General features: G+C 42.1%; 1 pseudogene; it reads left to right on the plus strand.

Moving 5' to 3' along the window:
- The first annotated feature begins 320 nt into the window (after nt 1-320).
- LOC100954623 overlaps nt 321-27,339 on the plus strand; it is a 32,489-nt pseudogene continuing 5,470 nt past the window's right edge.

Raw genomic sequence — 27,339 nt, forward strand, 5'->3', positions numbered from 1 at the left:
AGAGGTTTTGAGAGAGGTATATGAAAAGAACTGGAAAGGCTGGTCTTAGTTTAATACCTTACTTATTGCTGGTAGGGTATAATAAGATATTATGATAACTTTTTGTTACAGTATATTCTTTTATTATTTTTAATTTCTTATTATGCTTAATTTAATAAATTTTGTCATAGGTATGTATGTGTAGGAAAGAACATAGTATATATAGGATTTGATACTATCCAGTTTCAGGCATCTACTGGGGGTATTGGGATATACTCCCTGTAGAAAGGGGAGACTGCACCACATGCCGGGTGTAATTCTGGAGCAGGGTGGTCCAGGCCATGGACATAAAGACAGCTAGATTTGACCAACCTAACCGGGATTCAGATGTGAAGGAGCCAGTTACTAGCATCACATGCAAGGTCATGGCAGCAGCATCTATCAGTATGGCTCATTTGCATAAGAAGGGCTCCTTAGAAGAGCACAGTTGCTGGTGTTGACTGTGAGCAGGTGACAGTGGGGAAGCTTCAGCTGTGATGGTTAGAAGGCAGAGTGGGCAGGAAGCAAAGCATCTTATTAAGGTCCAAAGAGGTTTAAAATGAGTGCTCTGGAGTCAAATGCCTAGATTTAAATTCCAGCTATGGTACTTGGTGCCTTCTGAGCCTGCTTTATGAGTAAGATGGAAGTAGTTACACCTACTTTATAAGGTGGTAAGAATTGAATGAGCTAGCACATAAAGGCCTGGGCCGGTGCCCTGGCGCAGGGGGCTCTGTCCGTTTTAGCTGTGCACATCCTGTGTGAAAAGCCTGTGCCAGACAGCAGCCGGTACAGAGGCTCATCCGCAGTCCTGCACCAGTTGGGGCCTTTTGTAGTACGGGCAGGATTCCTGACAGTCTGGGGAAGTGGTCCATACCTACAGCACCTTCCTAAGGTGCCTGTAGAGTTGATCGATGGCATCCTGAAGACTGCATTACTGAGTGTTAGATGCAGCAACAGCAGTGTAACTTTGGATAATTACTAGGAATTAGAAGCCTGTAAGGTTCCAAAAATTGCACAGGACACAGAAGAATGACCCCAGGTCCCTGTTGGGAAGGCTGGTTAAAGTCTAGAGAAGGTAGTCAGATCAGCTGCAACGCTGTTCTCCAGATATTGTGATACATGCAAGTGTTCCAGCTATTTCTAAACCCAAATTCCTTCATCCCAGCTTCTAGTGGACTGAGGATTTTCTTCTCCATCCTCAGTCATTCTTGTTGATTCTGAATCAGTAGGCCTCTGTGGAGACAGGCCTCTGGGTGCTTCTCATACATAGCTAGGTTTGCGAGCAGCCAAACAAGAATCCATATACATACAAGCCTATTACCAAGCTTTTTTCTGCTCTCGCAAAGTGATGGTGCTCAACACAGCAAGTGCTGTGCATATGTGGGTCACAAACTAAGGTGGCCCAGAGGAAACGGTCAGGCTTTCCAGCAGGATACCCTATGTTTTGTGAGAAGCAGCATGTTGTGGGACAGCCTAGCAGCCATGGCCCCACCCCTCCCAATGCCAGGCACGGAAAGCCTCGAGATGCCTCAGTAGGGCTCTATTCAATCACTCTGAAGAGGTGTTGGCACAGGAGATGAAGCGGATTTACCCTGGTCACATGTCCTTGGGAATTAAGCCATTCTTCCCTCTGGGACTCAGCTTTGCACCTGTAATTTAAGGAAGGTTGGGGAAAATTGTAACTGAATGATCACTTTTCTGTGGGGCAAAAAGTGGTTCTTTTTGCTATGATGGCCAGTCAAGCTTCTAACCTGTGTTTGGAGAACATGCCGTTTCAGTCCAGGAGGGTTGCAAGATCACCTCTCAACCAGGGCAGGGCTGTGACCTGGGGTGACCAATCACATTGACCTGCCCAGTCTGTGGATCAGATGCTATTAATAAGACAAGAACAGAAACAGACATGGCAGCTTCCCATCTAGGTCCAGAGGCGGCTGTTTTGGGAACAAAGGTGGTTCTGGCTGTGGCAGCAGCTACATCACATCCGATAGAGTGACAGTGAGTGGCATGCCTGACTGGTACTGCACTTGACTCACCCTTGTTCCTGCCCATTTTGCAGCCATTTTATATCCTTTCAATTTTTAGTTCAAATCATTCAGAATGGTTTTCTTTTGCTCATAATTAAGACTTAGTTTCTCACTTTCCCTCTCCAATTATAAGATGTCCAGGTTGTTTGACACCTTTCAGGCCCTTTTGTGCCCAGAACATCCCTTCTCCTGAGCACAGGGAAAGGGGTGGGGTACTGAGCACGGCCAGGGCCTGCAACATGCAGGGCAAGGTTGCATCAAAGGAAGAACAAGGGGCCAAGCTCACCACTTCTAGGGACAGGTCATGGAAGAGCTGCTCTGGCTCTAGCACAGCGGTTCTCAACCTGTGGGTCACAACCCACAGGAACTGTAGTAAAGGGCCTTGGCGTTAGGAAGGTTGAGAACCACTGCTCTAGAGGTTTAGCAAGCAGGAAGAAGAAGGACCTTCAGCCAGCTCTTCTCACAGCCTCACAGGGAGTGTCCACAGCTGGAAAAGCAGAGTTAAGCATCCTTAGTTTTCTGGAGCCGGATGGAACTTGCAGAGTTTCCCTCTCTGTGTTATCGCCCCCATCTAGAAGGGGAGGGAGAATGGAAGGTGAGGTGCAGAGTTGGGAGGTCAGCTCTTACAAATGAGAGTTATTGGTATTACCAAAAACAGCAGTAAGGAAGGTCAGAACCAAGAAAAACACTTTCTAGGGCTGCCCTGCTTTTCATACCCTCTGCCCACCATAACAAAGTCATAGTTTCTGATGCTTTAAAGCCAATAATCTGCCTAAATGTGCCCTCTTTCTGGAGATGTGTCCCACCTCCCCATGCCTCCTGATCTGCCCAGCAGAGGGCCTGTCAGACGTGCTGCCCTAACAGGCCAGCGCAGCTGCCAGAGGTCCTTGAAAACCAGAGCCACTGGTAATGTTTGACTTGTTTCTGTGCGTTGTAGGAGAGCTACTGGAGGGTCATCTTTTCCATCACAGGGGAAAGAAAGAACAAAGGAGGGAAGAGCAGGAACAAACACTTGCCATGCTCAATCATGCTCACAAGATGCCCTTAGGGGGATGTCTGGGAACCCAGGTGGAAATCAGAAGAACAAAGCTAGAAAGCCCAGCTGTGAGCTTGATCTTGAACTTGGCCTGCAGTGGGGAGAAAGCTGTGCATTAGGGTTCATTTTGGCTAATGTTTAAGAGGAGAGGCCCCAGGTGAAACTGAAGGAAAGGCACACAGGGACCCGAAGAGGGAACAGATAGGATGGACACCATGGCACTGCATCCTCCAGGCATGACCAGAAATTCTGGGATGGCCCAAAAATGATGAGAGTGTGAAGACGATAGGTGATGGAAAGGAACCACCCACGTGTAGCTTTGAGCATACTTTTTGTGATATTTGGCACTACAAATAAGCAAAAAAAAGTCCTTGAAAAATCAACAATCATATCCCCCACCTTGGGTTGGACACTCCTGAAAGGGAAATAACTCCTGCCTTGGAGGATTACTGTGTGAATGAAATAAATCAACAAATGCAAACTAGTTTTTACAAAAGGACTAGCATTTGTCCCTCCTGTCCCTTAACTTGTCCTTTAATTACTTCATGAGGCTAAGCTCTAGGTTATTGACTGACCTGGTTCATCAGGGTAGATACGAATATTTTGGGAAACTTCGATTTAATTTTTCCATAGGTCATTTCTGTACTTTGTGCTTACATCTACTTCATACTGAAATTGTCCCTTTCTGTAACTTTCTGTCTCTGCATCTAGACTAGTGGTTCTTAACTGAGTTGATTTTGCTCCGCAAGTCATGTGTGGCAATGTCTACAGATAGTTTAATTTTCCTGGCTGAGAGGAGGATACTGCTGACATCTCGTGGATAGAGGCTGGGCGTGCTTCTTAGTGTCCTACAGGACACAGGACAGCCCCACAACACAGATTAGCCCTGAATGTCAATAGGGCTGAGTCTGGGAAACCCTGATGTTCCTTGGGAACATGGCCGAAATCTTATTTAACTTTGTTCTGCCATGTCTAGTAAGCAGAATGTAAATTCAGTAAATGAGGTTTGAACAGGAAAGAAATCAGGAGGAGATGCTGATTCATGGGGGAGATGTCAGTGTCGAGAATTTAGCAAGACAGCTAGGAGTAGCTCGGGCGTGGAGACTGGAAGTCAGAAGAAAATTTGGAGTAAGACAATTTTTTTTTATTTCTTATAGCATAACTGTGTACATTAATCCAATCATGGGGTACAGTGTGCTGTTTTCATATACATTTTGAAATACTCTCATCAAACTGGTTAACATAACCTTCATGTCATTTTCTTAGTTATTGAGTTAAGACATTCATACTCTGCTTTTAGAAAGATTCACTTGTACCCTTGTAAGATAAACCATAGTGGTGACCCCACCAATCACCTTCCCTCCCCCCATCCACCCGCCTCACCTCCCCTCTCCCATACCCTTCCCATATTCTAAGGCTATAATTAGGTTATGACATTCCTATGAAAGCTATGAATTAGTTTCAAAATAGGGCTGTGTACATTGGATACTTTTTCTTCCATTCTTGAGATACTTTGCTAAGAAGAACATTTTCTAATTCCATCCATATAAACATGAAGGAGGTAAAGTCTCCATCTTTCTTTAGGGCTGCATAGTATTCCATGGTGTACATGTACCACAATTTATTGATCCATTCGTGAGTCGATGGCATTTGGGCTTCCTCCATGACCTATCAATTATGAATTGGGCTGCAATAAACATTCTGATACAAATATCTTTGTTATAATTTGATTTTTGGTCTTCTGGATATATACCTACTAAAGGAATTGCAGGATCAAATGGCAGGTCTATTTTTAGTTCTCTCAGTGTTCTCCAGATGTCTTTCCAAAAGGAACAAATTAATTTGCATTTCCACCAGCAGTGTAGAAGTGTTCCCTTTTCTCCACATCCACGCCAGCATCTCTGGTTTGGGGATTTTGTGATGTGGGCTAATCTTACTGGGGTTAGGTGATACCTCAAAGTAGTTTTGATTTGCATTTCTCTGATGATTAAGGATGGAGAGCATTTTTTCATATATCTGTAGGCCGTGTGCTTGTCTTCTTTAGAGAAATTTCTATTCAAGTCCCTTGCCCACCCTGAGATGGGATCGCTTGTTTTTTTCTTGCTAATATGTTTGAGTTCTCTGGATTCTGGTTATTAAACCTTTGTCGGAGATATAACCTGCAAAAATCTTCTCCCATTCTGAGGACTGTCTACCTATTTATTTACTGTGTTCTTGGCTGTGCAGAAGCTTTTTAGTTTGATCAGTTCCCAAAAGTGTATTTTTGATGTTGCTTCAATTGCCCGAGAGGTCCTCCTCATAAAATTTTCACCCAGGCCGATTTCTTCAAGTGTTTTCCCTACACTTTCTTCTAGTATTTTCATAGTTTCATTTCTTAAGTTTAAATCTTTAATCCAGTGAGAGTCTATCTTGGTTATGGAGTAAGACGTTTAGAGCCACTCATTCTGCCATAATAATCTTACCAAGTAGCTATTCTGCATAAGGCGTAGTGCTAGGTGCTGTGCAACAGAGATGAGCCACACAACCTCAGATGGTCTTCAGGGAGCAGGAGGTGCACAGGAGTGAATCTGTCCTGAACAGAACCTTGTGGAGCCCAGAGGATGGACAGCCACTGTGACCCAAGGCACTCATAGACAATGTGAGCACTGGCCAGAAAGAGGCATCAGTAATCTCTAGGGTAAAGAAGGGCAAGGACTGACATAGGGAATAGCATATGCAAGGTGAGGATGGAGGAAATGCCTGGAGGGTGCAGTGAGAAGCTACTGAGGCAAAGGAGTCAGGTATGTGTCAGGGAAAAGTAGGCAGGACCAGAGCAGTAAAAATAACCATCACTCTACAGGGTATCCCAAAGGTCACCATAAATAGGAAAAATTAACAAACTTGCATTTTATTATACAGGGTGGCCATAAAGTTAGTGTACCACTTAAAATAGACTATTCTGTACATTTATATATCAACATAGAGAAATAAGTAGGACCTTCATAGTTGGCCACATCCCTACATTGACTACCTCCTCAAGTTGATGTAATTTTCACAGACGGGACAGGCACCGTATATACAAGTCAGTACACTGGGTCTGATTTCTTATGTTGATCACCTCTGTACATTGACCAGTTTGTTACAACCCCTTGGGTAGTCAACTTACAGAGGTTCTACTGTACTTCATAAAATTTTTTAAAGAACATTTTATAAATAGAGGCTGCAATTTCCCATTTTCCCCATATATGTATGGTGAGCTTTAGGACACCCTGTGTATTTGGAGAATCACAGGCTGCTTGTTGAAATGGCCAAGCCCAGTAATTCCATAAAACTTAAAACTTTGTAAATCAGAGGTTCAGTGTTCTTTGGCTACCCAGCACTCATTTCTCCTTTTGGTTATGGTATCAATTTTTTTTAATAGAATTCTCTCTCCCTCCATCTCCCATTGGAGGTACAGGCATAAGAAAAAGCTAGACCAATGAGACTTTCTTAGACATAGCTAAAAATTTCAGAGTCACGATATAATTATTGGGAAAAAAGTAGTTTAAGCCCATTAACCGTAGCGTCTGCATGCCAGTGAGATTGTCAGATAACTTCTGTTTCCTAAAGCCCCAGAGCTGCCTGGTTTCTGACTTCTTTGATCCAGGTTCTCAAGCCTTCCCTGTGGTTCTGTGAGCCCTATTTTTAATTCTTTTTAATTTACTTGCCAAAAGGGCACTTGAATTGATAAAGTCATTGAGGAAGAAGTAGAGAGAAAAAAACAAATGCTCTAAAAGTAGGAGGCAAATCTAGACAAATGAGCTGTCATGGAAGCCATAGTAGACTTTTATCAATTTCTTAGGAGAGGTTAAAAAATAGCAGGAATTCAATTCCTCTTTTATTTGGGGTATAAAAAAAATGCTAGTTCTCCCCAATCTTCCTTCTTCCTCAGTTAACTGAACCCCTGATTTTAGCTAAGCACATGAAAAAGACAACATTGTCCAGCCCCCCTTGCACCTAGGTGCAGCCAATGAGATTTTAGAAGTATCTTAATGCAACTTCTAAAAAAGTAGCCTGGAAAGATGGTGTCACATCCAAAGGGTGTGGTTTCCTGCTTTTTGTCACTTGAATCTTTCCGGCTGGACAGCAGAAGTGATTTCCAGAGAGTGAGCAGCCATTTTTCACTATGAGGCTGAGTGCTAAACACAGCAACACACCAGATAAAAGAAACTTGAGCACTTTCATATTCCAACATCTGAAAAATGTGAAATCTGAAACAGTCCTGGTCCCAAGCATTTCAAATAAGGGGTACTCAATCTATATGACACTTTTCTGTTAACCTATTCTACCCCCTAAATAATACTTAAGGCATGTTTGTTTCATAAAATCCACTCTGAGCATCTTTGGATTTAAATGGAAGGACAGCATTCTAGCACCCGAGGCCCCAGCTCCACAGGACTCCATGTGAGAAGACCGGGTTCTGTTTTGGATGATCAGACCTGGTAGCTGTTGGGTTCTGTGATAGATGGAGCAAAAGTGGGCATCCTAGTCTTAAGGGAAAAGGTTTAGTCTGTAACTATTGAGTATGATATTAACTGTGGGGTTTTTTTATATGTCCTTTGTCGTGTTGAGGAAGTTCCCTTTTCATGCTAGTGTAGTGAATATTTTGTCTTGAAATGATATTGAATTTGTGAAATGCTTGCTCTACATAAAAAGATAATTTTTTAAAAGATTTGTAGGGGAGGAGGTCAGATGGCCAACTGGAACTAGCTTTCAACAGAGGCTCCTGTCTAGAGGGAGAGATCATGGTCAGAATGAACCCAATAAAGCTGAAGGTTGGGAGCTGAGCTGAGAGAGAAGATTGATGAGTGCATGTTATCCCTGCTGAGGCAAGCTGCAATTCCATGGAAAGAAATTTCAGGTAAAAAAAAAAAAAAACACATTCCAAAGAGGACAAGAGTCTGTCTCCTCCCCCAAGAGAGTGGCCCACTGTGTGCTCTCTACAAGGGAGCAGTGAACAGAAGACCTCTTGTTTCACCCAGAGGAGAGAGCAGCTGAAGGCTGGGACTTCTTCTCCAGAGAGATCCCGCTGTGAGCCTGAGAATTTTCTCACCCAACATAAAAGTTGAACAAATATTTTCCTGGCCATTCTGAACTCCCAGTCCATCCTCCCCCCCACCCCCATGCCTGTCAGTCTGGACCCCTACCCGCTGCAGAGCCCGGAGTATCTGATGGTTCCTTGCAAGAGCTGGGCGTCACATGGGCTGTGGCACAGCTGCACTGAAACTGACTCGAGTACAAGTAGGAAGATGTGGGGGAGGGGGACTGGACTGGTGCCACGAAAGCACATGGCAGCAGCAGCACAGGCAGAGGCACAGCGGCACAGGGACTGCAAGGTGGCACCTACAGCACAGCGGCAGTGGCAGCAGTGTGCTCTTTCAGGGGTCAAATTTTGGAGAGACAGCTCCCCAATTCTGTGGACCACTGGAGGTAACCAGACCTCCCCCTGTGGGGGAACCAAAGAAGGAGTGTGGCTGGGGCAGAAGCATGGAATCTGAGGAAGAAATACACACTGCAGTGGTAACCTCCACCCGGGGACAGACTCAGGTGAAACACTCCCCAGTTTCCATTGAGCACCAGAGGGAGCCTGGCTTGAGCTCCTCCTGCCTGCTGGTGGCAGAGTGCGGTGGCACCAAGGAAGCAGTGACTCCCCTTTGACTCTGACAGGCACATTTCACTGCCTCATTTGCTCATTGGAAGGAACTGGGCCACAACTCAGCAGGGTTACCAGTGACGGGGCATGGCTGTGGTATAAGGTGGGGAAGGCAGTACCAACCTCTCTGGACTAACTCTTTTGCTGAGCAGCCTTCCTGACTTCATTGAGCACCAGAGGGAGTCACACTTGAGCTGCCAGTGGACCCCTGCTATCTGGTTGCTGAAGATCTTTTGAACTCTCCCAGTGATTGTGCTGCCTGAAAGAGTTGTTTTGGAACTCTCAACCTGGGCCAGCCCACTGGGGATCCTCCAAGGTTGAGCCCTGGATGCATTGTAGTGGAAGGGACTGATTTATCCTCTTCCAGTTGTCACCAATCAGTGGTGGGGTGTCTTAGTTGCTTGCATCTCTTCCCAGCTGAGATTTCAGCCCAAATCCACAGACTCACTAGGATTGGATAGAGGCTGGCTGAATACAAGACAGAGCCATCTAGTTCCATCACACCAATCAGGTGCTCAGAGACTCTGGCTGAAGGACTAAAAAGGACCTTCATAAAGCTACAGTCACTAGTCCTTTGGCAAAGTTAATTAAATGTGTCTAGGAGATGCTTTATTTGGATTGAGTCATGTTGGGGTTCTGAGACTGTCTATTATACACATTTTTGTATCTCTTGCCATGCTTGGGAAATTCTCCTCCATAATATGTTGGAGTAGAGCATCTGTACCTTTAGGACCATCCTCACTAACTACAATTCCTGGAGCCCTCAATCCAATTTCATCCTACCAGCTTCACTAGCCAAACTGTGAAAAATAATCATGGGGCAGAACCAGTAGAAAAACTCTGGAAACATGAATAATCAGAGTAGATCAATTCCCCCAAGGAACAACAAAGGAGATACAACAGAAGATGTCATTCATAAACAAATGGCTGAAATGTCAGAAATAGAATTCAGAATATGGATGGCAAATAAAATGAATAGAATGCAGGAAAAGATGGAAATAGAAATCCAAAGAGTTGTGCAAAAGTTGTCTCAAGAAATCAATGAGTTGGCTCAGTGCCCATGGTCAGTGGTTAGGACACCATCAGCCACATACATCCAGTCTGGTGGGTTCAAACCTAGCTTGGGTCTGCTAAATAACCATGACAACAACGAAAAAATAGCCAGGTATTGTGGCAGGCACCTGCAGTCCTGGCTACTTGGGAGGCTAAAGCAAGAGAATTGCTTAAGCCCCAGAGTTAGAGGTTGTTGTGAGCTGTAACACCACAGCCCTCTACCAAGGGTGATACAGTGAGGCTCTGTTTCAGAAAAAAACAAAGAAAGAAATAAAGAAAGAAATTCAAAGACAAAATCTCCAAAGGATATGGACACAATGAAAAAAGAGATAGCAGAGCTCAAGGAATTGAAAAAGCTATTCAAGGAGTTCCAGAATACAGTAGAATCCCTCAGTAATAGAGTTGAACAGGCAAAAGAAAGGATTTCTGAACTAGAAGACAAAGCTTTTGATCATTCTCAAATGCTCAAAAAAGCAGAGAGATAGAGAGCAGAAACTGATCATTCCCTGACAGAGTTGTGGAACCATTCCAAAAGATCAAACATTCATTTTGTAGGAATTCCTGAAGGAGAAGAGGATGGTCCTAAAGGTACAGATGCTCTACTCCAACATATTATGGAGGAGAATTTCCCAAGCATGGCAAGAGATACAAAAATGTGTATAATAGACAGTCTCAGAACCCCAATATGACTCAATCCAAATAAAGCATCTCCTAGACACATTTAATTAACTTTGCCAAAGTTAATATGAAGGAGAAAATTCTGCAAGTAGCCAGACATAAGAAAAGTACAACCTACAAAGGGAAGAATATTAGGATGACTACAGATCTCTCAGCTGAAACTTTTCAAGCAAGAAGAAGATGGTCATTGACCTTCAGTCTCCTAAAACAAAAGAACTTTCAGCCCAGGATCCTGTATCCAGCTAAACTGAGTTTTTCATTAGTGATGGAGAAATCAAATACTTTACTGACTTACACATGTTGAAGAAATTTGCCATAACTAAACCAGTTCTCCAGGATAGTCTCAGACCCATCCTCCATAATGATCAGCTCAATGGTCTACCACCAAAGTAAACTCACCCAGAAAGCCTTGAACAAAACTTAATATCCACAATGTTGAAAGGATTAAAAATATCCACTGGACATTTGAAAAACATGACAACCAAAACACTACCACGTTTATCAATTCTATCCATTAATGTGAATAGCTTAAAATGTCTTCTAAAAAGGCACAGGTTGGCTGACAGGATACAAAAACTCAGGGCAGATATCTATTGAATACAAGAGTCTCATCTTACCTTAAAGGATAAAAAAAGAGTCAGGGTGAAGGGATGGACATCTATAATACAGGCAAATGGAAATCAGGAAAAAACCAAGGGTTTCAATTTTATTTGCAGATAAAATTGGTTTCAAACCAACAAAGATAAGAAAAGATAATAATGGACACTACATATTTGCCAAAGGAAATGCTCAACATGAAGAGTTTTTTTTTTTTGGTTTTTTTTTTTTGAGACAGAGCCTCAAGCTGTCCCCTGGGTAGAGCGCCATGGCATAGCTCACTGCAACCTCCAACTACTGGGCTCAAGTGAGTCTCCTGCCTCCGCCTCCCAAGTTGCTGGGACCACAGGCACCTGCCACAACGCCTGGCTATTTTTTTTTTCGGTTGCAGCCATCATTGTTGTTTGGCGGGCCAGGCTGGATTTGAACTCACCACCTTAGGTGTATGTGGCTGGTGCCTTAGGCACTTGAGCCACAGGCGCCCAGCCAACATGAAGAGATTTTGATAATTAATATTTATGTGCCCTACCAGAATACTCCTCAATTTATAAAGCAAACTCTAACAGTTATGAACAATTTGATATCTTTCTGCATTATAATAGTTGGAGAGTTTAACACCCCTTTGGCTGTTTTGGATAGATCCTCCAAGAAGAAACTAAACAAATAAATAATAGACTGAAACTTGACCCTAGAACAAATGGACTTAACAGACATCTACAGAACATTTCATCCTAATAAAACTGAATATACATTCTTCTCATAAGCCCATGGATCATCCTCCAAAATTGATCACACCTTAAGTCACAAGTTTAAACTCAGCAAATTTAAAGAATAGATATTACTCCTTGTATTTTCTCGAACCATCATGGAATAAAAGTTGAACTCACAGCACAGGAATCTTCATACTCAAACACAGTCATGGAAACTAAATAACCTTATGCTGAATGATAGCTGGGTCAAAAATGAGATTTAGAAGAAAATCACCAAGTTTTTGGAACAAAATGATAATGAAGACACAAATTATCAAAACCTGTGGGACACGGCAAAGGCAGTCCTAAGAGGGAAAATTATACAGTTGGAAGCCTTCATCAAGAGAACACAAAGAGAGGAAGCCAACAACTTAATGGATCATCTCAAGCAACTGGAAAAGGAAGAACGTTCCAACCCCAAACCCAGGAGAAGAAAATAAATAACAAAAATTCGAGCAGAATTAAATGAAATTGAAAACAAAAAAATCATTAAGAAGATCAACAAATCATAAAGTTGGTTTTTTGAAAAAATTAATAAAGTTGATAAATCTTCTGCTAACCTACCAGGAACAGAAAAGTAAAATTCTTAATATCATCAATCAGAAATGATAAAGGAAAAATAAATACAGAAATCCTTAATGATTACTATAAAATCTCTATTCTTAGAAATATGAAAATCTGGAGGAAATGGACCAATACCTGGAAGCACACCACCTTCCTAGACTCAGCCAGAAAGAACTGGAAATTTTGAATAGACCTATATCAAGCACTGTAATAGCATCAACTATACGAAATCTTCCAAAAAATAAAAGTCCAGGACTAGATGGCTTTACATCAGAGTTCTACCAAAACTTTAAAGGGGAACTAGTACCTATATTAACCTATAGCCTTTTACCTATAACCTTTTCCAAAACATAGAAAAAGAAGAAATACAGAAATACTTCCCAACACATTCTACAAAGGAAATATCACCCTGATACCCAAACCAGGAAAGGACCCAACAAAGAAAGAAAATCATAGGCCAATATGATTAATGAATATTGATGCAAAAATATTTAATAAGATCCTGGCAAACAGAATTCAAAAACACATCAAACAAATTATACACCATGACCAAGTTGGTTTTATGCCAGGGTTACAAGGTTGGTTCAACATACATACATCTATAAATATACTACATTATATAAATAAAATAAAAAACAAAGACCATATGATTCTCTCAATTGATGCAGAAAAAGCTTTTTGATCGTATCCAACATCTATTCATGATCAGAATATTTAAGAAAATAGGCTTATATGGGTTATTTCTTAAACTGATAGAGGCCATCTACAGCAAACTCACAGCCAATATCATATTGAATGGAATAAAGTTGAAAACATTTCCACTGAGATCTGGAACTAGACAAGGAAACCCCTTGTGTCCACTGCTATTCAACATAGCAACGGAAGTCTTAGCCATCACAATCAGGCAAGAGAAGGCAATCAAGAGTATCCAAATGGGGTCAGAGGAGATCAAACTCTCATTCTTTGCAGGTGATATGATCTTATGCCTGGAAAACCCCAGGGACCCAACTACAAGACTCTTAGAATTGATGAGGGACTACAGCAGCATCTCAGGATACAAAATCAATACTTAGAAATCAGTAGCTTTTATATATGCCAACAATGGTCAAGCTGAAAAACTAGTCAAGGACTCTATTCCTTTTACAGTAGTGCTAAAGAAGATGAAATATCTGGGAATTTACCTAACAAAGGATGTGAAAGATCTCTATAAAGAGAACTATGAAACTCTGAGAAAGGAAATAGCTGAAGATGTTAACAAATGGAAAAACATACCTCTGTTCATGGCTGGGAAGAATCAACATTGTTAAAATGTCCATTCTACCCAAAGCAATATACAAATTTAATGCAATTCCTATTAAGGCATCACTATCATACTTTAAAGATCTGGAAAAAATGTACTTCGTTTTATATGGAATCAGAAAAAACCTCAAATAGCCAAGACATTACTCAGAAATAAAAACAAATCAGGAAGAATCACACTACCAGACTTCAGGCTATACTACAAATCTATATTGTTCAAAACAGCATGGCACTGGCACAAAAATAGAGAGCCAGACATATGGAACAGAATAGAGAACCAAGAGAGGAACTCAGCCACTTATCATCATTTGATCTTTGACAAGCCTATCAAAAGCATAAATTCAGGGAAAGATTCCCTATTTAAAAAATGGTGCTAGGTGAACTGGCTGGTGACCTGTAAGAAGACTGAAACTGGATCCTCACTTTTCACCATTAACAAAAATTGACTCTCACTGGATAAGAGATTTAAACTTAAGACATGAAACTATAAAGATACCTGGAGAGATTGCAGGGAAAACACTTGAAGAAATTGGCCTGGGAGAATATTTTATGAGGAGGATCCCCCCTGAGCAATTGAAGCAACACCAAAAATACAGTACTGGAACCTGATCAAACTAAAAAGCTTCTGCATAGCCAAGAACACAGTAAATAAAGCAAGCAGACAGTCCTTAAAATGGGAGAAGATATTTGCAGGTTATGTCTCTGACAAAGGTTTGATAACTAGAATCCACAGATAATTCGAACTAATTAATAAGAAAAGAACAAATGATCCCATTTCATTGTGGGCAAGAGACTTGAACAGAAGCTTCTCTGAAGAAGACAGGCTCATGGCCTACAAACACATGAAAAAAAGCTCATCGTCTTTAATCATCAGAGAAATGCAAATCCAAACCACTTTCAGATCTAACTCCACTAAGATTAGCCCACATATCAAAATCCCCAAACTACAGATGTTGGCATGGATGTGGAGAGAAGGGAACACTTCTGCCCTGCTGGTGGGAATGCAAGCTAATATGTCCCTTTTGGAAAGAAGTTTGGCGAACACTTAGGGAACTAAAAGTAGACCTGCTATTTGATCCTGCAATTCCTCTACTAGGTATCTACCCATATAACCAAAAATCATTTTACAACAAAGATATTTGCACTAGAATGTTTATTGCAGCCCAATTCATAATTACCAAGTTGTGGAAGCAGCCCAAGTGGCCATCGACCCATGACTGGAATAACAAATTGTGGTATATGTATACCATGGAATATTATGCAGCCATAAAAAATACGAAGACTTTACATCTTTTATGTTTACCTGGATGGAACTGAAACATATTCTTCTTAGTAAAGTATCTTAAGAATGGAAGAAAAAGTATCCAATGTATTCAGTACTATTATGAAACCAGTATATAATCACCCACACTTTCATATGAATGATAAAACACAACTATAGTCCAGAATGAAGGCGGTAAGAGGAGGGAGAGGGGAGAGAGGGGGCATGACCAGGAGGAGGGAGGGTAATTGGTGGGACCTCACCTATTGTGCACAATGCAAAGGTACATGTCAAAACTATTAGAGTATAAATGTCTTAACACAACAAACAAGTGAATGAGGTGAAGGCTATATTAACCAGTTTGATGTAAGCATTCCAAATTGTATATCAGATCGGCACATTGTACCCCATAAATGCATTAATGTACACAGTTATGATTTAATAAAACTAATAAATAAATAAATATCCCATTGAACCCCATAAATACATACATTTATTTTTTAAATCTTAATAAAGGTGAAAAATTGAAAAAAAAATAAAGATTTGGAAACAACAGTGAAAGGATATATTGTCCCTTCTATCTCATAGTAGAGTCATGCAGGAAAGAGAAGCGAGTGTAATTTTCCACTGAGATTGACTGCTATAGTCCTGAAGTCATTAATTAAAATAATGGTTAATCCTTGGCAGGGTAAGCTTTTTAAAAAGACTGAGAATTTCCCAAATTTGTCTTGGAGTTGGTTGACAGGTGAGAGGTGGGGCTGGTTACGGTGACTTCCACAGCCTGTATCCTTTCACCCTCAACAACCAACACAAGGGTGCTGGGAGTTCCGCATCTTGCCAACATAATATAAATGTTATTCAAGAGACACTAGCATCTTTTTTGACGGGATGAGTTCTGTCAAATGGCTTAGAAAACAGAGAAATCTCCACTGGACCGTACAGGCAAACATAAGCAACTCCAAAAACAAAAACAGTAAAAGCAAGAAAATCCTCCATGACAAAATCATCTGGATGTAGAGCTTCCTAACACATGATTTAAGCTCCTTTAAAGCAGCTTACGTCCAGTTAAGTCTTTTGCTCTTTTTTTTATTTCTTCATACATTATTTAAAATCCACCTATTTCCAAAAAGATTTACAATGAAAGACAAATAATAAAAAGAGAGATAGTTTCGAAAATTATCCCAAAAGAAAGGGAAAGAGAAAGGCAAAAATAATTTCTGCAGCTATGAAGTAAACATGAGCCACAAGGACATACCACTTCACACCTACTAGAAGGGCTGTAATTAAAAAAAAATAAAAAGGAAAAGGAAAAATAGAAAATAACCAGAGTTGGCAAAGATGTGAAGAAATTGTAACCCTCATATTTGGCTGTTGGAATGTAAAATGGTGTAGCCACTGTGGAAAAGTTTGGTAGTTCCTAATTCTATATTGCCATATGACCCAGCAATTTCACCCCAAAGGAAATAAAAACAGGAATTCAATCAGTTTACTTGTATGCCTACGTTCGTTGTAGCATTACTCACAATAGCCCCGAGGTGTAACCCCAATTGTCCATCAAAAGATGAAGGGATGAAAGATGACATCTATTTCAATTGAAGACTATTCAACCATAAAAAGGAGCGGAATTCTGACACATGCTATGAGAGGGATGAACCTTGAAAACACTGAGCCAAGTGTAAATGGCCAGACACAAAAGGGAAATGTACAATTCCATTTAGACATACCTACGAAATATGTAGGCCGTGTGTGGTGGTTCACCTAGTAAGTAATCCCAGCACTTTTAGAAGGACAAGGCAGGAGTGTGAGGCCAGCCTGGGCAACATGGAGAGGCCCCATCTCTAAAAAAAATGAAAAAAAAAATTCAGGTGGTGCCTGTGGCTCAAAGGAGGAGGGTCTGGCCCCATGTGCCTGAGGTGGTGGGTTCAAACCCAGCCCCGGCCAAAAACTGCAAAAAAAGAAAAGGAAAAAAAATGTAGTCAGGAATGGTGGTACCCAGCCGTAGTTCCCTGTTGAGGCAGGAGGATCTCTTGAGGCTAGGAGCTTGAGGCTGTTGTGAGCTGTAATCATATTACTGCACTCCAGCTTTCCAGCCTGGGTGACAGAGTGAGACCCTGTATTTAAAAAAAAAAAATTATGTGTATATAGAATAGGCCACTTCATAGAGAAATAAAGTAAATTAGAGGTTACTAGGGGAAGGAGAGGGAAGGAAAATTGGACAGTTACTGCTTAATGGTTATAGAGTTTTTATTTGAGGTGATATAAAAAGTTTGGAAATAGTGGTGATGGCTGCCCATGCTGTGAATATAATTAATGCCACTGAATTGCACATTTAAAAATGTTTAAAATGAGCCAGGCACAATAGCACACACCTATAATCCTAGCATTCTGAGAAGCTGAGGCAGGAGGATCCCTTGAGCTCAGGAGTTTAAGACCAGCCTGGGCTTTAACAAGAGTGAGACCCCACCTCTACTTAAAAAATGGAAAAATTAGCTGGGGGTCATGGTGCATACCTATAATTCCAGCTACTCAGGAGGCTGAGGCAGGAGGATCACTTGAGCCCAGGACTTTGAGGTTGCTGTGAGCTATGATGACAGCACTGTACTCTAGCCCAGAACAACAGAGTGAGACTCTGTCAAAAAAACCCAAAAAAACCTTTAAATGGCAAATTTTATGTATTACATATATTCTTTTACCACAATAAAAAATTTAAAAATTAAATATTAAAAAATACAGCTGGAAGATGTGTCTATTTTTTAGAAAAAACATTAAATATGTCTCTAAGCATCCTGATGGCCAAGACAAAGGGGAAAAATGAAGCAACGTGCTACCAAGCTCATGGCCATGGCCCCAGGGACAACTTTGAACTGGGGGCAGTTCTGATACCATCTGCGTCCTGGCCACATACCAGACCCCTCACTCATTTACATCCTTTGGTCACAGCTAGTTATAAGGACTGTGAATGGCTTGGTGCAAACCATTTGCCTTAGTGAGGAGGAGCCTCCAAGTGGCAGGCGCCCTCAAACTATAGCCCACTGGCCACATGCAGCCCTCCTAGGACATTTGTCCGGCCCGCTGGGTGTTTTTGCCACCACTGCCTGTTCTGCTTAACAGCCGACTCATCCCGGGGCCCACAGTCCGGCCCTCCAATGGTCTGAGGGACAGTGAACTGACCCCCTATTTAAAAGGTTTGAGGACCCCTGGATTATGGCCTTATGAAGGTCAGTTCATGTCTCCCAAATATGGTATCCGTGAAGTCAGATAATTTGGGAAACAACAGAGAGGAACAGATGTACTCTGGGACATCCCAGACGACATCACTTTGGATGCATTTGGAGTACAGGGTCTGGAAGCCACCCTCACCTCAGATTCCAACCCCTAGCTTCTCTGTTTCCAAGTTCAGAGTCAGGCAGAACTGAAATCTCTCTGGCAATTCCAAGTAGTCTAGCCGACCCCCTCATGTTTCTTCTCCTTCTCTGTTGCCCCCACCTGAATGTAAGCCCTTCGCTCCTCACGTAGATCATTGACAGGGCCACCCAGGAAGCTTCCTTCCTTGGATTCAGTCCCAGGGCTAACCCACCGTGTAGATGCTGGTGTTACTCCTGAAGAGCTCCTCGGCATGCAGACCCGGGAGGGGAGAGGACCGTGAGTGGTGTGGCCCGGGTGCCTCTCTCAAACATCCACCGTGATGCACCGACAGCCCAGGAGAGGGAAAGTACACTTGCAATGAAACTGTCAGCAGGTCCTCAAACAGCTGCACATCTACACAGTCTGGGAAACCTGAGTCACTGCTCTGCTTTAGGACAAAATAAAAAGAAAAAAGCAAATTTTTGTTAAAATAAGTAAAATTAAGAGTGATTTTTCCACTACTGGTATCAAGCATTATGAAATTTCTGCCTAGCCAGCCCCAACAATTGTTCAGGATCAGCTCTACCCAAGATTTGTCCTGTTCCTCTTCTTTTCCAATAGGCTCCATTGTTCCTCGTCGCCTGGGGGTGCTCAAACATCTCATCCTAGCTGTCAAAGTGCTTCCAAATCTAACAGAACACATTCTAGCTTATCCAAGCCACCTATCTAGCCCTGTTTTGCCCACACAAAACTCACTCTTTCACTAACTAGGGAAGTTCATTTTCAGATTGCTCAAGTATTTCCCTTTCTAAAGTGCCCTGTGTTGTTCCTCCTCCTTTTCAAATCCTACTCCCCACGGACAAGTCCTAGGTCTCACTCTGCCTCCTCCAGGAAGCCTCCTCCCACCCCTGTAGATTTTTGCTTGTGAATGTGTTGTCTGAATGGCGAATTCTGACTCATCCTTAGCCCACCTCGGACTGCTAGCGACCTGTTTAAGTGCATTTCTTTTGTCCATCAGGTTTTGTCTCCTGCATCTACTTCGTCATGGTCCTCGCAGGTCGGGCTCCCTGGGACACATGCTGAGATGGGGAGTAGTAGTGTGCAGGAAGTTCACTGGGGTATGTCCTTAGGGGGGAAAGTCACCCACAAAAAGTGCAGGAAGGTTTGTCCCAAGGGAGAAACTGAGCCAACAAAAGTTGTAGCTAACTCTACTCAGGTTCTAAGCATCAAGTGTGGGTGCGGGGCCTGGGCCTGTGTACCCTGCATGATCACAGCTGAGGAAGGGGCTGTGCCCTCGAGGCTAAGGGCTGAGGTTCTGTCTGTCACGGCTTCCCCAGCATCTGGAGAACAAGTCCTTCGGTCCTGAAAGGGAGATCTAATTGTCAACTCTGATGGCCTACACAGACACAGAAGGAAGAAAAGAAAGGAGGAGAAAGGAGGGAGAAGAGGACAGGAGGGAAAGGGCCCATCACATGTGTCATGGGTTCTCATCTGCAGCAGTGACCCCTCTCTTCTGGGATGACCCGTTTCAAAGGATCCCTCTCTGCTGAGATGACCCCTCTCAGGCCATCACTCCCTTCAGGAAGGAGGAGGTGAGGGGTCCCAGGGCAGTGTGCTAAGGCCCCAGTGTACTGGCTGGCCTGAGGCTGACCAGGCATTTGCACTCAGCCCTACTGAGGAGCCCTACTGAGAAGTAGGATTTGAAAAAGAGGAGGAACAGTACAGGGTACTTTCGAGAGGGAAATGCTTGAGAAATCAGAAAATTAAGGCTCCAGCACTCCACTCAATTCTCTGCTTGGAGCAGGAAACCAAGCCTCCACCTGCGCCATTGCTGGGTGCATGTTCGGGGATGCTGAAGGAAGAGTGGGAGTGAACCAAAGAATCAGAACCTTGGAAGTCTGCTCTGTTTTCTCTGAAAATGCTAACATGCCATACACCAAAAGAAAGAGTTCAGGGTAGGAAACTTACCCAGTGCACAAACCATATTTTTAAAGGGCAAAGTTAAGTTTGCCAAAAAAAAGGATGTCCAGAGACCAGACTTTCTGTAAAGCCCAGAAGAAACTTCAGATTTTGCAAGATAAAAAGAGTGCACCTGGAATGTGCTGGAATCAGAAATTATAAACATCAAAGAAACTCTGAGGAGGAGGCGTGGTAATGGCTGTCTCCTACCACCCACAGGAAATCAAATTCCAGCAAAGAGAAAGATCAAACAAGAGAGGAGAGGCCAGGAGGAGAGAGCAAGGAGGCAGAGCCCAGTGTGATCTGGATGACTTGAAAGTGTTATTCCTTCCTTCCAAATTCTGAGGTTCATTTAGAGCTGCCAGTCAGCACACCAGGGAAATAGGAACCACCAGGGCTTTTCTCTGCAGCTGGAGAATTCAAATTCATTTCAGAAACTTCCTAGGGAGGAATGAAAGTCTAGGGCTTTTAGAAATCAGAATACCTTTCGCCTCAGGGATCTTAGGCAGAGCTAGGGTTTTCATCTCTGACTATGCAGCAAGATAGTGAGTAAGGGAATTAATTTTCTTAGAATCTGTACTTAAACTCAAAATTGTTCATGCTTTTACCTAAAAACCTTACAGCTAAAATTTACCAGTAAGCAAAACTTTGGTAGGGTAGTTCTTTAAGACTTTCCATATTCAACTTATAATTTTATACATTAAACATATTAAGTATCACTTTGCTTTAATTTCTTTCTCTGATCTGTATTTCTCTCAATGGTGCATTTCCTAATTGACACTTCCAAATTATGAGCCTTGGAGTGCTTTGATTCTTTTTGTTTTTTAAGCACTTTCCTCTTTTGCTTCTCCAGACTTTGAAGTTGCAACTATTGGTCAGTCAAGGACCAATGGTTCTGTCACAGGATCTGAAATTAGAAAGGAGCCTACAAGATGGGGTCTGAGAAGCTGAGCTGAAGCAGGGCTGCAGACCTACTTCGCTCCACCCACATTCTTTCCCCACAGACCTTCAGTGATTATCCAGTTAAGGTTTCTCTAAGATTGTAAGGATGTTTATCCCTAAAGTCTTTAGGGGACATAGTAACACTTAGATGATAAGTATTGTTACATTGTTAAAGTAAAGGCTACTTTTATGTTTTCGTTAATGATTCTTTTAGATAAAGTTAAAATAGTCTAGGTTTGTTTCTTTGTATCTCCTTATAAAAAAGATTAGAATTGTAACTGAGGAAGAACAGTCTCCCATTCTTACAGAGGCTGTTCTCCAGAATTGCTGGCCTTCTGACAATAAAACTTGGTGGACCTATCCCCTGTCTCTGCTTATTGGCTAGACAGTGACAGGTGGCAGGACCCCTTTTCTGGTAAAAGATTTGAGGCCAAATCCCTTGGCCCTGGCTATGCTGAACTCCCTGCATCTTGGAACAGGGTTCAGGATGTAAATTAGCCTGCAGGGGGAAAGTGGGTGATTCCCAGACCTCATTACAGCCCTCCTCAATTTCTCCTTCCAGTGAGCTGCTTAAATTGCAGAAATGATCAAGAGAGACACACACTCTCTTCCAAGGAGTTCCTCTCCCTCCCCACCTTATTCTGCTTCTATCCGCCTCCACATCCCCCTTTGGATGTGGGGGATAGGAGAGCACAACAGGTGAACTGATGAGCCACAGGAAATGTCAAACAGGGCTGAACTCTCAGCCTGCATAGATTCTCCCTGGGATGTGACCCCCTTGTGCAGGGTCCTGGCAGCTCTCTGGTGTTATTATCATTGTTGACCCTGGACAACTTTAAGTCATTGAGCACAGGTCTTTGCTAGAGGTCTTTTCTTGAGAAAGAAAATATTTTTAAATGCTGAGGTTCGAATGCATAAAAATTTTAAGAAAGGATATTTTGGTCATGTGAAAGAAATCAGTTTGGGAGGTGAGCAGAAGGGAATCCGTCTGCTAATCAAAACTCAAGAGTAGTAGGAGGAACAATTACTCTAAGGCACTCTCTCTTCCCACATTCCTGCAAACAAATTAGCTCCAATGCTCACACTCAGTAGGAAAAACAAATGCCAATTATGTCTAGATGTTTCCTTGAACATGTTTTCTCGTCCCTATCTCCATCTGATCATTAATATTACTTTGACAGGGAGTAGTGGTAGATAAGCCTCTGCTTATTTGGAGAAATGATTTCTATCCATTTTATTCTAAAGCAAATCCACAGCAGTGAGGCAGCTGGGATGAGCACGAACCCAGATCAGTATCCTCAGAGAGCAAAACTCTTGCAATTTTGGTTGACTGCTGATATTGAGTACCTATAGTAGTTTATCATTCCTATACAGCATAGGAGAGGAGTATACTTTTAATTATTAATCTCAATGTAAACCATAATTGAACCATGTTTGAGATAGTTTTATAAAGGCAGATGTTAATATGCCAAGGATATAAAATCCATTCATCCAACTATACATACATCGGAGTACCTGGCTGAGACTGGATCTCATAATTTTTTTTCTTGGTTGCTTTTGAGTTTTGGGAAGTTGAATAATTCTGCCATAAGTAATGATGTGTAGGTTTTTGTGTGGATGTAATTTTGGCTCATATGGTTTTCTGAACCTTGATGAAGACAAGCAGTGGGCAAGGAAGAGAGATGGCTAAAGTTGCTTTTTGGTTTTTCTGGAGGTAGAGGTTTGAATTTCACTTTTGGTATCAAGCACTTCCTTTGCGTGAGACTTTGGCTATGCCAAGGTAAAGCAGTGATCCCTTCTGGGATGGATGCATTCAGGAATAACAAGGAGGGAACGTTCTGCTTGGCCTCATGGGAGAGCATTTCGCTATATGTGGCATGTCTTATTCTTCATGTTCCCTTTAGGGGAAAATATTCTCCAAATGTGGACTTAGACTAGACTGTGATATCACTAAAAACATTTAGTTTGTTCTTCAGGGGTGTGTATGTGTATGGGCATGTGCATGAATGGGTGTGTGTGTAGGTGCGTGTGCACTAGCTTTTTTATTCAAGAACTTAACCATCTGTGGTTGGGAGTAGAGCAAAGTATGATGAGAGCAAGAAGGATACAGTCTTCATTTCATACTTTCTTTTTAAAACTTCATACCGTATCCTATGACAGGCTAAAAAAACTCTGACTTTAGGAAATGTACCTCTTTCAGGGTTTGGCATTCACTAGGTGAGGGGGACACTTCAGGACAGGCCTTAGGGGGATCCTCTGTTTCTGATGGAAGTAGACATTCTGGATGCCAGACACCCTGGAAATGGGCTGGCAGGTGAGGACTGATGGATTAAGGCTTGGCCACTAGGGTGTAGAGAAATCTCCAAGGGGCCGTGTGTTGGGGATAATGCCTAATTCTTGCAATGTGATGATTTGGAACAGTCACATCCAGCACCCAGTAGTTTCTTGTGTGCAATTCCTTGGAAAGAATATTGGTTATGACATGGAGACTAAGGCAAGGGACCGTGGCAATGCTGCTGCTTTTCTGGGAGACCACAGCAGGGGAGGCTGGTAGGACTAAGGCTTCCTGGGGTCAAGCAAGACATTTAGGAGAGGACTTGCCAGCTGGAGACATCTGAATTCCCCAGATCAATAATTATCACCAGGGTGATTCTGCCCCCAGGGGACAACGGACATGTCTGGAGATACATTTGGCTGTCACAGTTAGGGAGTGGCTACTGGCATCTAGTGGGTAGAAGCCAAAGATGCTGCTAAACATCTACAATCACAGGGCAGCTCCCTGTCACCACCACCAACATAGAATTATCCAGCTCCAAACGTCAAGAGTGCTGAGGTTAGGAAGCCTTGTACCAAGCTGAGCGAGAGAGGCATCTAGATGTTCACCAAGTAAATATAATACAAGCTGAATTTCAGAAGTATTAATAATGTTGATTTAAAAAGAAAAGATTCTGTGGTAAAAGACAACCCAACAAGATATATTTAGTGAGCATCTGATATGTGCCAGATTTTTAGTTTGGGGGATCCCAGCAACCAACAGGACAACTTCTTAATCTAAGGTATTTATGTTCTAGTTAGGAGGGTGGATTCCTTAGAATTGTATACATTTAAGGTCATAATTATAAAAATAACTTTTGAATTAATTCATTTAATCTTCTCAGCAACCCTATGAGATATTAATTCCCCATTTTATAAGACACCGAAACAGATAAAGACAAATGGCTTGTCCAAGGTCCACAGCAGACAGTTAGACCCGATCTGCCTTCTGTATAGCATTTAAAGTTCCTCTTATATTCATAGTTAAACAGATTTTAGAACTCAGCTAGCTACATAATTTGGGTAGTATTACTTAGTTTCTACTGCTCTTCCTTCATGTGTAGAATGGAGGTAATAAAAATATCTCATAAGGTTGTTGTGAAAATTGAATCCATTAATTTACATAGAGTGTTTGGCACCCATAATGAGGGGCGGGGGGGGTGATAAATGACTAGAGAATGACCAAATGTTCTCAAAGTGTGGTTTCTACATCAGCAGCATCAGTATGCCATGGGTTTTTGTTAGAAATGCAAACTTTTGGCCCCAATCTCAGTCATTATTTGGGGGCTAGGCCCAGAAATCTGTGTTTTAACAATCTTTCTCGGTGACTCTGATACCAGATGAAGTTTGAGAGCCAATAAATTAGACCACTCAGAGGAGGTGTTTGGGCTGCAATTCAAGGGTTTGTCTCAATCCCACCCGAACACCAGCAAACATTTCAAAAGAACCCAACAGCTTTACATTTTCTCATTTCTCTTTTACTGTTTTTGTTGTTGTTGTTTGTTTGTCTGTTTTACCACTGGCTTCATGCACAGACACCATTTTCCCTGGTATACTTAAATACCTCCCACCATCCTCACTGTCCAATAAGCAGGGTCTTGGTTCTCTTATCTTTCCTCAATCATTCATGCATGCAGGTTTACTGAGCCATGGCAGGGCCTAGGCAGGGGTGAGTGGGGTGGGGCAGAGAAAGCTGAGAGATGTCCAGTGCTCAGCCATGTCCTCTGGGAGACTGTCCACTAGCTGTCCCCCTCCCAGCACTGGATTCAGGGGTCAGCCAGAGCAGGGTCACCAGCAAGGGCTGGGGCTAGGGCAGGTGTGGGGATCAGAACTAGCTTCTCATAAGGGCTAACACTTGTTCTGAGGCTTGCTAAACAGGTAGGGAAAAAAAGTAAGAAAATTATATTAAAAATAATCTGGAAGAACACACAAGGGCAATAATATCAAAGTAGCAATGCTTTTAAATAACAATAAAAAGGGTAATCATGGGAGGTAGAGCAGCACTAAAGAGAAAGGATCAGCTGACAAAAATGATAAAATGTTCTGTTTATTCTTCTTTAGAATACAAGACAAGCCTGAAGTGAGGGAGCTGCCATTTCCTCAGTGCTGGACACTCCTATTATTCTTTGCTTGTGTTTTCCTTCTGTTTTGTGTAGTTGTTCTTTTTCCTCCAAGCCCTTGTTCATCTTCTTCCTGGCAGGTCTGCAATTCCTGGCTCCTCTCCCCACACTTGCTCATGAACATTGTCACATTTAAGGTCCATATTTAAGCTGCCTCCCACAAGAGACCTTCTCTGTCCCTCCTCACTACAGGGGCTTTCTCTCCCTCAGTAAGTCCAGAAACCCTTACTGACACTTCTAAGCAGGTATTAGCACACTTTGCTCTATTATAGTTATTAAATAAATAGAGTTTGTCCTCTGGTAGATGAAAGAAACTCCAGGATCAGGAAGGCATCATACCTGTCTTTGTATCACAACCGTAACTGGCATTCAGTACCCAGGACTGAGTTTCCTTGGACAGGATTATACACAGCATTCTGGTGAGAAGGCTGAATCACCATCTCTGATGTTATATTCAATAACAACTCCAAGGGGACTAAAGAATCACATTTTAAATCTATTCACAAACTTTAATAACAGAAATAGAGAACAGGAAAGCAATTTATGGTTGTTGAGTTTGGTTCTTGGAAACAGGAATTGATGTGTTTTATTATGTAAAAGAAAGACTTACTCAACAAAATGTAACAGAATATACACAAAAAGGAGTAACAGAAAAGTTATGTGACAACAAACTGATGAAAAGATGCTCTCTAAATCCATTAAAATTGATAAATATTCATAAAATCAGTACCCAGATTCCTTTATTAAATAATCCAAAGTAAACAAACAGCTACTACACAAAAATATGTAGATAATAAACAACATATGGAAAAATGGAAACTTTCTAACAATTAAAGAAATGCAAATTAAAGCAATTAAAATACATCTTTATATACCAATTAAAATTTTTTCTAATAATAAAACAATTATTTTGCCCAGGCTGTCAGTTTCTCTTTCTACTTTTTCCAAAGCCAGGATTAAGAAAAGAGGGAGTCCATTAAATTTCTCTGAGGTACCATTTGAGAATGTATAAAAAGAATAATCATGCTGCTCCTACACTATAACTCAGTAATTAAACAGGAGAAAAGGTATCAAGAAAATCAAGCCCGAAATGGAAAAAATATTCTGCTAGTTATAATTTTAAAAATCATTAAACCAAAAGCCTATCAAGTACCACGTAGGGTCTGAAATTTTACCCTACATGCAAGCTGACAAGCTAACCCATTTCACAGATGCTGGAAGAAAACACGAGACTCCTGGGTCAGAGACAAAGAGCTCTACTACTCTAAGGGAAACCTGTAGGGCCAGGCATCCTCAAACTATGGCCCATGGGCCACATGCAGCCCGCCCAGGACATTTATACGGCCTGCAGGGTGTTTTTGCCGCCGCTGCCTGTCCTACTTAGCAGCCGACTTGTCTGGCCCGCAGTCTGGCCCTCCAATGGTCTGAGGGACAGTGAACTGGGCCCCTGTTTAAAAAGTTTGAGGACCCCTGCTGTAGGCAGAGATTCACGTTCGTTTGCACTGGCTCCCCATGTTTCCCAAGACCTAGGGCACAGGGTGGTGGTGACAGAAAGGGCCACGCTGAATGCTCACATGTCAGTGGGCTGTATTACAGAGAGAAACCCCTACCTTGGGATTCACTACTTCGATATACGTAAGTGGAAGCAAGCCTTCCCTTTCCCCAAGGAGAGAGGTTACCTCATCCTTTAAGGTTGCTTGATACAGGCTT

Source organism: Otolemur garnettii, unplaced genomic scaffold (genome assembly GCF_000181295.1).
Source record: "Otolemur garnettii isolate 467f Iridium unplaced genomic scaffold, OtoGar3 scaffold00059, whole genome shotgun sequence".
Lineage (NCBI taxonomy): Eukaryota > Metazoa > Chordata > Mammalia > Primates > Galagidae > Otolemur > Otolemur garnettii.